General features: G+C 50.6%; 1 protein-coding gene across 8 annotated transcripts in view; it reads left to right on the top strand.

The window, feature by feature from the left end:
- The first annotated feature begins 1,790 nt into the window (after positions 1-1,790).
- ABCA7 (ATP binding cassette subfamily A member 7) overlaps positions 1,791-12,394 on the top strand; it is a 54,943-nt gene continuing 44,339 nt past the window's right edge. For all 8 annotated transcript variants that reach the window (XR_012156153.1, XM_073323777.1, XM_073323772.1 and 5 more), the window contains exon 1: positions 1,791-1,927. The gene's annotated coding sequence lies outside the window, so the exon portion shown is untranslated. The remainder of the gene's footprint in view (positions 1,928-12,394) is intronic.

Raw genomic sequence — 12,394 nt, 5'->3', positions numbered from 1 at the left:
ATACCTGAACTCATGGGAATTCCTTAACTCAATACCATCTTAGGTGGGGATCTTGCTAGGCTGGGCTGCATCAGACCTTGTCTCTCCCATTCAGTGCTTTCCTGCTGTTATCTCAGTAGGTGGTGCTCTTCCCTTAATGCTGAAGATGTCTAGAAATAAAATACCCTTCACCTGACCCAGAAGCCAATTTCTTCAGCCCTGTGAATCAAAGTGAAGACTCACTGTTCAAGCTGAAATGCCAAAAGCAACCAGCACAAACAGTGATCAGTGAATTCAGTAGTGCCAAGTACTCAAATTAGGAGTCTGGCCTCAACATCAGGTTTTTACTGAATGTTGGGTTTTTTATTTGCTTTTTTGTGGTTTGAGCTTGTAGGGAGTTCACTTTTTTTATGTTTAACTCTACAGCCACGAAGTTAGAAACTCTCCTAAAAAAGAGAGGTGATACTCTCATGTGTAACTGCCTGCCTCAAAGAGCTGGAGCTTCAAGAAACTTTAAATCTTGCAAGTCTGGCAATAAAGTAACAACAGGGGCACGCAGGAGTTGGGTTTTAAAAATTTCTTCTGGAAGGTAATGATGTATAATAATGCCCCTCTTGAACAGTTGGGTTCCACTCTTGGTTGGCTCATTGGTTGAGATTTGGTGAACCGTTTCAGGTGGAGAGTTTGTCTAACAGGCATGGCTATGGATTGGTTGGCATTACCTATGGGAAAACCATGTGGCCATGCCATATTTGCCCTTGCCCTGCTGTCCTACAGCTATATTGTCCCTGAATTAACTTATTTAAAGTAATCAGCTGATTCTTTTCTACAGGAAGTGGTGCTAAGCTGCTTGGCTTTGCTCTCCAAGGTAACTGAGGTGCATGTGAGCAGTAGCCTTCAGGCCTGATTCTGTCCTGCATTTTGCACAGCCCCTGTCCAGAGCTGGTGTGTAATGCTACTCGGTCAGAACAGTGGGACGTTCCTTCTGATGTAAATAACTAATCTTTAGAGTAATAGATTGGGCTCCTGAGAGGTGAGATTAGCACAGGTCTAGGAATAAAGCAGTATAACTTTAAATGCACGTGTGTTCCTGTATGTCGGGTCTAGAACTAAAAGCGTAAATAAACCGCGGTTAGTTTTAATGTGAAATGAGGCTTTTAGTTGTTGCAGTGTTTGCCCCCCTCACCGCTTCCTGGAGCAGGCGTGTCGCGGCTTGCACGACTGCCTTTTGCAGGAGAAAGTCCTGTGCTTTCAGTAACTGGCTTGCTGTAGGGGAGGAGAGGGGTGGGGTTTTCTGAGAGTGGAAGCCTCCAGCGTGGGGCACTGTGAAAGCCCTGCAACTGCCAAACTCCCCGGGCCCTGGTGGAGGTTTTGCTTGTGTGAACTCAGGGTCTCTGAACACTTGGCCTCACGGGGGGAGGGGGCTGCTCACGAGCCTGGGTGGAGTGAGGGGGGGGCTGAGCTCTGCAGCATCCCTGCTAGGCGTGACTAAGCCCTTGCTTAGGGCCCTGAGCAGGGGCCCCCTATTCATTAGTAGGAGGTGTTGGGTGGGGGGAGGCCTCCCCCCCAAATATTCCTTCTGGGCAGCCCTGGAGCTCTGCTTGGGGAAGGGGCCTCTGCAAAAGGCCGGAGCCCCGCTCTGGATTTGACCGGCCGCGTGTTGGGTGGGAAGGGGCAGTTCAAATCCAGCCTGCGCTGTCTGCAGCCAGCTCTGGCGGCTTCGCTCCTGTCATCCTTCTGAGCAGCAACGGGCCCTTTAAGAAAGTATGTGACGTCACCCGACCGGCACAACCCCCCCCCCGTCCCCTCGGGCCGCTCGCGTTCCAAAGCCGAACGCTGGCGGCCCGGAGGCGGGGCTGGCGGAGCGCTGAGCCTGCCCCGGCCGGCGCGGGGAGAGAGAGGCCGGGGGCTTCCCTTAAAGGGGCCGCGCTGGCTATGGAGTGAACAGGTACGGGGCGGGGGGGGGGAGAGTACAGCTAGGGAAGGGGGGGCAGCGGGGCTCGGGGAGGGGGCAGGGTTCTAGAGCTAGGGAAGGGGGGGCAGTGGGGCTCGGGGAGGGGGCAGGGTTCTAGAGCTAGGGAAGGGGGGTTCTAGAGACAGGTGGGGTCCGGGGGGTCCCAGTGCGGCAGGACCCATCTCAGGCCAACAGAGGTCACAGAGGGAGTTGCCGGTGGGCCGAGGGCTAGCAGCTGCTGGCTCTGTCGCTGCGACTTTTGCATCCTGGGCAAGGCTTCTCCTGATCCCTGTCCTGACCCCACGGCAGAAGGCAGCATCTCTTTCCCACGTCAGGGGGAGCAGAGAGCCTGCAACCCACCCTCTCCCAAGTGCTCCCCCCTGTTTTCCCCCTCTCTCATTTGGGGTGCGATTGCTTCCTTCCTTCCTAGCCTCTGCAGTGCCAGGGCTTGGACGCTAGCCAGCGGCATCCTGGAGTCTTTGAAGGCCTGGGCTTGCAATCCCCGATTCTCTGGGGGGCTCAGCTGGACTTGATCTGCAGCTGTGGTGGAATTGAAGCCAGTTCTTAGCAGACATCTCAGGGAATCAGCTCGCTGCATCCCAGGGTTTCTAAAATCCCTGGAGTCACTTCCAGCGTATGCAGGGAAGGAGGTCGCAGTGGATGGCTGGCTTTTATCTGGCACTAGTTTATCTGGGTAAAGCTGGAGGAGCGGTGAAGGAAGATCATACCGCTGCCAGCGTGCAAGAGAAACCTAATGAAAAGACACTGGAGAACCCAGGGAGTGGGGAATGCTGGTTAGTTACTATTCCACGGAAAGCTGCTCCCCGCATGCTGGGGCCCTGGGTCTCCATTGCCTGCGCTTTGTGCAGTTGTTTACACCAGTGCAAATGGGACCCTGAATAGGAACGGTCGTGGGTTTGCCCTGGGGTCAGTGGCAGCGGGAGGTGCAGGGTGACCGAGCCAGCCCCGATTTGGGGGTTCTGATTACATCAGGGTAGCTGTGCCAGTGATGCTCCAGTGCTTTGCCCTGTAATCGGCACTTCTGGGGGGCAGCGTGTACAGACCTGATCAGAGCTTTCTTGGCTAGGTTTTTAATCATAGGGAAGAAATAACCCATTTGTATGAAAATCCTGCATGGAGCATCCTGTACTCTTGGGCTTTTCTCTGAGCCTGATTGTGAAAGAGTTTTTCCTCCTGTCTAAATATAAATAGTTGCAGGTTGATTTCAGGGTGGTTACGGTCCCCTTGGTGGTTGGGATGGAGAGATTTGTGCATCAGAGGCAGCCCATCCTAGCACAGTTCCTGTTACTACTGTTTTGACATTTGGGTTGGTTCAAATGCTCTCACAGTTCTGGTTTCAGAGTAGCAGCCGTGTTAGTCTGTATCCAAAAAAGAAACGGAGCACTTGTGGCACCTTAGAGACTAACCAATTTATTTGTTAGTCTCTAAGGTGCCACAAGTACTCCTTTTCTTTCATGACACTTCAGTTTTTTCCCATGGCTACCATTTTGATAACCTCCTACCTGAAAAGTGACTTGATTTTTCATTTGTTTTTGGCATGCAGGTGTCAGGGTAGGTATTTTGTAGGGTAGGTTGATATAAAGTATTTGCATGTAAGCGTCAGGCTAACGACCAAGGAGCAAACCATCAATACAGCATATCAAGGGCTTATGTCAACTTTGCCTGGGAATTGCAGTGTTGCCAACTCTTGTGATAACTGGTGTTTTAATTAAAGTCCCAGACATGGAATCCTGTGGTTATATGAAAAGATGAAAAAAAAATTTTTAAGTAAGTTTCTACTCATGGCTGCAGAGAAAAGCTTGAAAATGTGACCAAAGTACAGCTTACAGGCTCAAAAACAGAAGACAAATGAAAAGAACCCAATGTTTATATTTATATCTACATCTATATCCTGATTTTTAAACCAATTCTGAGAGTTATTTGGGCCTGCCTCATGATTGTTGAACATTTGGGGCTAGCAATGCTAGAAACTGGAGACCTGGGCTGTGTTTCCCAGCTCTGCCACCGATCTGCTGGGTGACCTTGGGCAAATTACATTCCCCTCCCATCCTTTGTCCATCTTGTCTGTTTAGACTGTGAGCTCCTTGGGGTAGAGAGGGGACTGCCTCTTACTGTGTTTGCAGCACCTGGCACTGTGGGGTCCTGACCTCAGTTGGTATTGCTGGGCATTATTGGACTATAAAGAATAATAAAGTAATGGATTGTGTTTAAATGGCCTTGTATATTTTACTGCTGTGTGATGTGTAAAGTGGGCCTGAAAGCTTTTTCTCTCTTAAAATTCTGCTAGTTTTTAACCTTGGAAATATCAGGTGTTGAAATCAAGCAGACCAACACCCCATCATTTCCTTCCTTAGAATCATAGAACATCAGGGTTGGAAGGGACCTCAGGAGGTCATCTAGTCCAACCCCCTGCTCAAAAGCAGGACCCATACCTAATTAAATCATCCCAGCCAGGGCTTTGTCAAGCCTGACCTTAAAAACGTCTAAGCCCTGGTCTACACTAGGACTTTAGGTCAAATTTAGCAGCGTTAAATCGATGTAAACCTGCACCCGTCCACACAATGAAGCCCTTTATTTTGAATTAAAGGGCTCTTAAAATCGATTTCCTTACTCCACCCCTGACAAGTGGATTAGCGCTTAAATCGACGTTGCCGGCTCGAATTTGGGGTACTGTGGACACAATTCTATGGTATTGGCCTCTGGGAGCTATCTCAGAGTGCTCCATTATGACCGCTCTGGACAGCACTCTCAACTCAGATTCACTGGCCAGGTAGACAGGAAAAGAACCGCGAACTTTTGAATCTCATTTCCTGTTTGGCCAGCGTGGCAAGCTGCAGGTGACCATGCAGAGCTCATCAGCACAGGTGACCATGATGGAGTCCCAGAATCGCAAAAGAGCTCCAGCCTGGACCGAACGGGAGGTACGGGATCTGATCGCTGTTTGGGGAGAGGAATCCGTGCTATCAGAACTCCGTTCCAGTTTTCGAAATGCCAAAACCTTTGTCAAAATCTCCCAGGGCATGAAGGACAGAGGCCATAACAGGGACCCGAAGCAGTGCCGCGTGAAACTGAAGGAGCTGAGGCAAGCCTACCAGAAAACCAGAGAGGCGAACAGCCGCTCTGGGTCAGAGCCCCAAACATGCCGCTTCTATGATGAGCTGCATGCCATTTTAGGGGGTTCAGCCACCACTACCCCAGCCGTGTTGTTTGACTCCTTCAATGGAGATGGAGGCAATACGGAAGCAGGTTTTGGGGACGAAGAAGATGAGGAGGAGGAGGAGGAGGTCGTAGATAGCTCACAGCAAGCAAGCGGAGAAACCGGTTTTCCCGACAGCCAGGAACTGTTTCTCACCCTAGACCTGGAGCCAGTACCCCCCGAACCCACCCAAGGCTGCCTCCTGGACCCAGCAGGCGGAGAAGGGACCTCTGGTGAGTGTACCTTTTAAAATACTATACATGGTTTAAAAGCAAGCATGTGAAAGGATTACTTTGCCCTGGCATTTGCGGTTCTCCTAGATGTAGTCCTAAAGCCTTTGCAAAAGGTTTCTGGGGAGGGCAGCCTTATTGCGTCCTTCATGGTAGGACACTTTACCACTCCAGGCCAGTAACACGTACTCGGGAATCATTGTAGAACAAAGCATTGCAGTGTATGTTTGCTGGCATTCAAACAACATCCGTTCTTTATCTCTCTGTGTTATCCTCAGGAGAGTGAGATATAATTCATGGTCACCTGGTTGAAATAGAGTGCTTTTCTTCAGGGGACACTCAGAGGAGCCCATTCCTGCTGGGCTGTTTGCCTGTGGCTAAACAGAAATGTTCCCCGCTGTTAGCCACAGGGAGGGGGGAAGGTTGAGGGGGTAGTCACGCGGTGGGAGGAGGCAAAATGCGACCTTGTAACGAAAGCACATGTGCTATGTATGTAATGTTAACAGCAAGGTTTTACCCTGAAAGAGTGTAGCCACTGTTTTATAAAATGTGTCTTTTTAAATACCGCTGTCCCTTTTTTTTTCTCCACCAGCTGCATGTGTTTCAATGATCACAGGATCTTCTCCTTCCCAGAGGCTAGTGAAGCTTAGAAAGAAAAAAAAAACGCACTCGCGATGAAATGTTCTCCGAGCTCATGCTGTCCTCCCACACTGACAGAGCACAGACGAATGCGTGGAGGCAAATAATGTCAGAGTGCAGGAAAGCACAAAATGACCGGGAGGAGAGGTGGCGGGCTGAAGAGAGTAAGTGGCGGGCTGAAGACAGGGCTGAAGCTCAAATGTGGCGGCAGCGTGATGAGAGGAGGCAGGATTCAATGCTGAGGCTGCTGCAGGACCAAACCAGTATGCTCCAGTGTATGGTTGAGCTGCAGCAAAGGCAGCTGGAGCACAGACTGCCACTGCAGCCCCTCTGTAACCAACCGCCCTCCTCCCCAAGTTCCATAGCCTCCACACCCAGACGCCCAAGAACGCGGTGGGGGGGCCTCCGGCCAACCAGCCACTCCACCACAGAGGATTGCCCCAAAAAAAGAAGGCTGTCATTCAATAAATTTTAAAGTTGTAAACTTTTAAAGTGCTGTGCTTAAAGTGCTGTGTGGCATTTTCCTTCCCTCCTCCACCACCCCTCCTGGGCTACCTTGGTAGTCATCCCCCTATTTGTGTGATGAATGAATAAAGAATGCATGAATGTGAAGCAACAATGACTTTATTGCCTCTGCAAGCGGTGATTGAAGGGAGGAGGGGCGGGTGGTTAGCTTACAGGGAAGTAGAGTGAACCAAGGGGCGGGGGGTTTCATCAAGGAGAAACAAACAGAACTTTCACACCGTAGCCTGGCCAGTCATGAAACTGGTTTTCAAAGCTTCTCTGATGCGTACCGCGCCCTCCTGTGCTCTTCTAACCGCCCTGGTGTCTGGCTGCGCGTAACCAGCAGCCAGGCGATTTGCCTCAACCTCCCACCCCGCCATAAACGTCTCCCCCTTACTCTCACAGATATTGTGGAGCACACAGCAAGCAGTAATAACAGTGGGAATATTGGTTTCGCTGAGGTCTAAGCGAGTCAGTAAACTGCGCCAGCGCGCCTTTAAACGTCCAAATGCACATTCTACCACCATTCTGCACTTGCTCAGCCTGTAGTTGAACAGCTCCTGACTACTGTCCAGGCTGCCTGTGTACGGCTTCATGAGCCATGGCATTAAGGGGTAGGCTGGGTCCCCAAGGATACATATAGGCATTTCAACATCCCCAACAGTTATTTTCTGGTCTGGGAATAAAGTCCCTTCCTGCAGCTTTTGAAACAGACCAGAGTTCCTGAAGATGCGAGCATCATGCACCTTTCCCGGCCATCCCACGTTGATGTTGGTGAAACGTCCCTTGTGATCCACCAGAGCTTGCAGCACTATTGAAAAGTACCCCTTGCGGTTTATGTACTCGCCGGCTTGGTGCTCCGGTGCCAAGATAGGGATATGGGTTCCGTCTATAGCCCCACCACAGTTAGGGAATCCCATTGCAGCAAAGCCATCCACTATGACCTGCACATTTCCCAGGGTCACTACCCTTGATATCAGCAGATCTTTGATTACGTGGGCTACTTGCATCACAGCAGCCCCCACAGTAGATTTGCCCACTCCAAATTGATTCCCAACTGACCGGTAGGTGTCTGGCGTTGCAAGCTTCCACAGGGCTATCGCCACTCGCTTCTCAACTGTGAGGGCTGCTCTCATCTTGGTATTCATGCGCCTCAGGGCAGGGGAAAGCAAGTCACAAAGTTCCATGAAAGTGCCCTTACGCATGCGAAAGTTTCGCAGCCACTGGGAATCGTCCCAGACCTGCAACGCTATGCGGTCCCACCAGTCTGTGCTTGTTTCCCGAGCCCAGAATCGGCGTTCCACAGCATGAACCTGCCCCATTAGCACCATGATGCATGCATTGGCAGGGCCCATGCTTTCAGAGAAATCTGTGTCCATGTCCTGATCACTCACGTGACCGCGCTGACGTCGCCTCCTCGCCCGGTATCGCTTTGCCAGGTTCTGGTGCTGCATATATTGCTGGATAATGCGTGTGGTGTTTAAGGTGCTCCTAATTGCCAAAGTGAGCTGAGCGGCCTCCATGCTTGCCTTGGTATGGCGTCCGCACAGAAAAAAGGCGCGGAACGATTGTCTGCCGTTGCTCTGACGGAGGGAGGGGCGACTGACGACACGGCTTACAGGGTTGGCTTCAGGGAGCTAAAATCAACAAAGGGGGTGTCTGTACATCAAGGAGTATTTCAGGCAGGACTTCACGGAGGGTTCCAATAAGAAATGGTGCACCTAAGTTATCGTTCTTATTGGAACAAGGAGGTTAGCCTGGCCTCTGATTGATACATGGCTAGATTTACCTCGCTGCACCTTCTCTGTGAGTGACTGCAGTGTGACCTAGAGGAATGAGTCCCCTAGACAGGGGAGGAGGCAAATGAGTACAAAACAAATCTGGTATATTTCTTGTTTTGACCCACTCCATCTATCTTTTACATCTTTGGCTGGCAGCAGACGGTGCAGAAGGACTGCATGCCATCCACATCTCATGGCTGCTCGGCAGAAGATGGTACAGTACGACTGCTAGCCATCCTCATCTCTTGCCTGCCTGGCAGAAGATGGTACAATACGACTACTAGCAATCCTCATCTCTTGCCTGCCTGGCAGAAGATGGTACAGTACGACTGCTAGCAGTCCGTATTGCCTGCCCGCTCACCATAAGACGGTTCAATAGGACTGACTGCAGGACTAAAGAGAATGACCTGGTCAAGTCACTCCAAATTTAGTCCCTGCGCCCATGTCTGCCCAGGCGCTCCCAGCCGACGTGGCCAGGAGCACCTCGGACATGACGATGACGGCTACCAGTCGTACTGTACCGTCTGCTGCCACAAGGCAAGGGGTTGCTGCTACTGTGTAGCAATGCCGTACCGCGTCTGCCAGCACCCAGGAGACATAGGGTGACGGTTACCTGAGCGGGCTCCATGCTTGCCGTGGTATGGCGTCTGCACAGGTAACTCAGGAAAAAAGGCGCGAAACGATTGTCTGCCCTTGCTTTCACGGAGGGAGGGAGGGAACGGGGGCCTGACGATATGTACCCAGAACCACCCGCGACAATGTTTTAGCCCCATCAGGCATTGGGATCTCAACCCAGAATTCCAATGGGCAGCGGAGACTGCGGGAACTGTGGGATAGCTACCCACAGTGCAACGCTCCGGAAGTCGACTCTAGCCTCGGTACTGTGGAAGCGCTCCGCCGAGTTAATGCACTTAATGCACTTAGAGCATTTTCTGTGGGGACACACACACTCGAATATATAAAACCGATTTCTAAAAAACCGACTTCTATAAATTCGACCTTATTCCGTAGTGTAGACATACCCTAAGGAAGGAGATTCCACCACCTCCCTAGGCAACGCATTCCAGTGTTTCACCACCCTCCTAGTGAAAAAGTTTTTTCTAATATCCAACCTGAACCTCCCGCACTGCAACTTGAGACCATTACTCCTTGTCCTGTCCTCTTCCACCACTGAGAATAGTCTAGAACCATCCTCTCTGGAACTACCTCTCAGGTAGTTGAAAACAGCTATCAAATCCCCCCTCATTCTTCTCTTCTGCAGACTAAACATCCCCAGTTCCCTCAGCCTCTCCTCATAAGTCATGTGTTCCAGACCCCTAATAATTTTTGTTGCCCTTCGCTGGACTCTCTCCAATTTATCCACATCCTTCTTGTAGTGTGGGGCCCAAAACTGGACACAGTACTCCAGATGAGGCCTCACCAATGTCGAATAGAGGGGGACGATCACGTCCCTCGATCTGCTCGCTATGCCCCTACTTGTACATCCCAAAATGCCATTGGTCTTCTTGGCAACAAGGGCACACTGCTGGCTCATATCCAGCTTCTCGTCTACTGTCACCCCTAGGTCCTTTTCCGCAGAACTGCTGCCTAGCCATTCGGTCCCTAGTCTGTAGCTGTGCATTGGGTTCTTCCATCCTAAGTGCAGGACCCTGCACTTATCCTTATTGAACCTCATCAGATTTCTTTTGGCCCAATCCTCCAATTTGTCTAGGTCCCTCTGTATCCTATCCCTGCCCTCCAGTGTATCTACCACTCTTCCCAGTTTAGTATCATCCGCAAATTTGCTGAGAGTCCAATCCACACCATCCTCCAGATCATTGATGAAGATATTGAACAAAACTGGCCCCAGGACCGACCCCTGGGGCACTCCACTTGACACCGGCTGCCAACTAGACATGGAGCCATTGATCACTACCCGTTGAGCCCGACAATCTAGCCAACTTTCTACCCACCTTATGGTGCATTCATCCAGCCCATACTTCCTTAACTTGCTGACAAGAATACTGTGGGAGACGGTGTCAAAAGCTTTGCTAAAGTCAAGATACAATACATCCACTGCTTTCCCTTCATCCACAGAACCAGTAATCTCATCATAGAAGGCGATTAGATTAGTCAGGCATGACCTTCCCTTGGTGAATCCATGCTGACTGTTCCTGATCACTTTCCTCTCATGTAAGTGCTTCAGGATTGATTCCTTGAGGACCTGCTCCATGATTTTTCCGGGGACTGAGGTGAGGCTGACTGGCCTGTAGTTCCCAGGATCCTCCTCCTTCCCTTTTTTAAAGATTGGCACTACATTAGCCTTTTTCCAGTCATCCGGGACTTCCCCCGTTCGCCACGAGTTTTCAAAGATAATGGCCAATGGCTCTGCAATCACAGCCGCCAATTCCTTTAGCACTCTCGGATGCAACTCATCTGGCCCCATGGACTTGTGCACGTCCAGTTTTTCTAAATAGTCCCTAACCACCTCTTTCTCCACAGAGAGCTGGCCATCTATTCCCCATGTTGTGATGCCCAGCACAGCAGTCTGGGAGCTGACCTTGTTCGTGAAGACAGAGGCAAAAAAATCATTGAGTACATTAGCTTTTTCCACATCCTCTGTCACTAGGTTGCCTCCCTCATTCAGTAAGGGGCCCACACTTTCCTTGGCTTTCTTCTTGTTGCTAACATATCTGAAGAAACCCTTCTTGTTACTCTTAACATCTCTCGCTAGCTGCAGCTCCAGGTGTGATTTGGCCCTCCTAATTTCATTCCTACATGCCCGAGCAATATTTTTATACTCTTCCCTGGTCATATGTCCAACCGTCCACTTCTTGTAAGCTTCTTTTTTATGCTTAAGATCTGCTAGGATTTCACCATTAAGCCAAGCTGGTCGCCTGCCATATTTACTATTCTTTCGACACATCGGGATGGTTTGTCCCTGTAACCTCAACAGGGATTCCTTGAAATACAGCCAGCTCTCCTGGACTCCTTTCCCCTTCATGTTAGTCCCCCAGGGGATCCTACCCATCCGTTCCCTGAGGGAGTCAAAGTCTGCTTTCCTGAAGTCCAGGGTCCGTATCCTGCTGCTTACCTTTCTTCCCTGTCTCAGGATCCTGAACTCAACCAACTCATGGTCACTGCCTCCAAGATTCCCATCCACTTTTGCTTCCCGCACTAATTCTTCCCGGTTTGTGAGCAGCAGGTCAAGAAAAGCTCCCCCCTAGTTGGCTCCTCTAGCACTTGCACCAGGAAATTGTCCCCTACGCTTTCCAAAAACTTCCTGGATTGTCTGTGCACCGCTGTATTGTTCTCCCAGCAGATATCAGGAAAATTAGTCACCCATGAGAACCAGGGCATGTGATCTAGTAGCTTCTGTGAGCTGCCAGAAGAAAGCCTCATCCACCTCATCCCCCTGGTCCGGTGGTCTATAGTAGACTCCCACCACTACATCACTCCTGTTGCTCACACTTCTAAACTTAATCCAGAGACACTCAGGTTTTTCTGCAGTATCGTACCGGAGCTCTGAGCAGTCATACTGCTCCCTTACATACAGTGCAACTCCCCCACCTTTTCTGCCCTGCCTGTCCTTCCTGAACAGTTTATAACCATCCATGACAGTACTCCAGTCATGTGAGTTATCCCACCAAGTCTCTGTTATTCCAATTACGTCATAATTCCTTGACATCACCAGGACCTCCAGTTCTCCCTGCTTGTTTCCAAGGCTTTGTGCATTCGTATATAAGCACTTAAGATAATCTGCTGATCACCCCTCATTCTCAGTATGAGGAAGGAGCCCTCCCCTCACAGACATTCCTGCCTGTGCTTCCTCCCGGTATCCCGCTTTCCCACTTACCTCAGGGCTTTGGTCTCCTTCCCCCAGTGAACCTAGTTTAAAGCCCTCCTCACTAGGTTAGCTAGCCTGCTTGCAAAGATGCTCTTCCCTCTCTTCGTAAGGTGGAGCCCGTCTCTGCCCAGCACTCCTCCTTCATGGAACACCATCCCATGGTCAAAGAATCCAAAGCCTTCTCTCCGACACCACCTGCGTAGCCATTCATTGACTTCCACTATTCAGCGGTCCCTACCCAGGCCTTTTCCTTCCAAGGGGAGG

Source organism: Lepidochelys kempii, chromosome 25 (genome assembly GCF_965140265.1).
Source record: "Lepidochelys kempii isolate rLepKem1 chromosome 25, rLepKem1.hap2, whole genome shotgun sequence".
In the NCBI taxonomy this organism is placed as follows: Eukaryota; Metazoa; Chordata; order Testudines; family Cheloniidae; genus Lepidochelys; species Lepidochelys kempii.
Note: the sequence above shows the minus strand (reverse complement) of the source record. Positions and strands in the feature narration are given on the sequence as shown.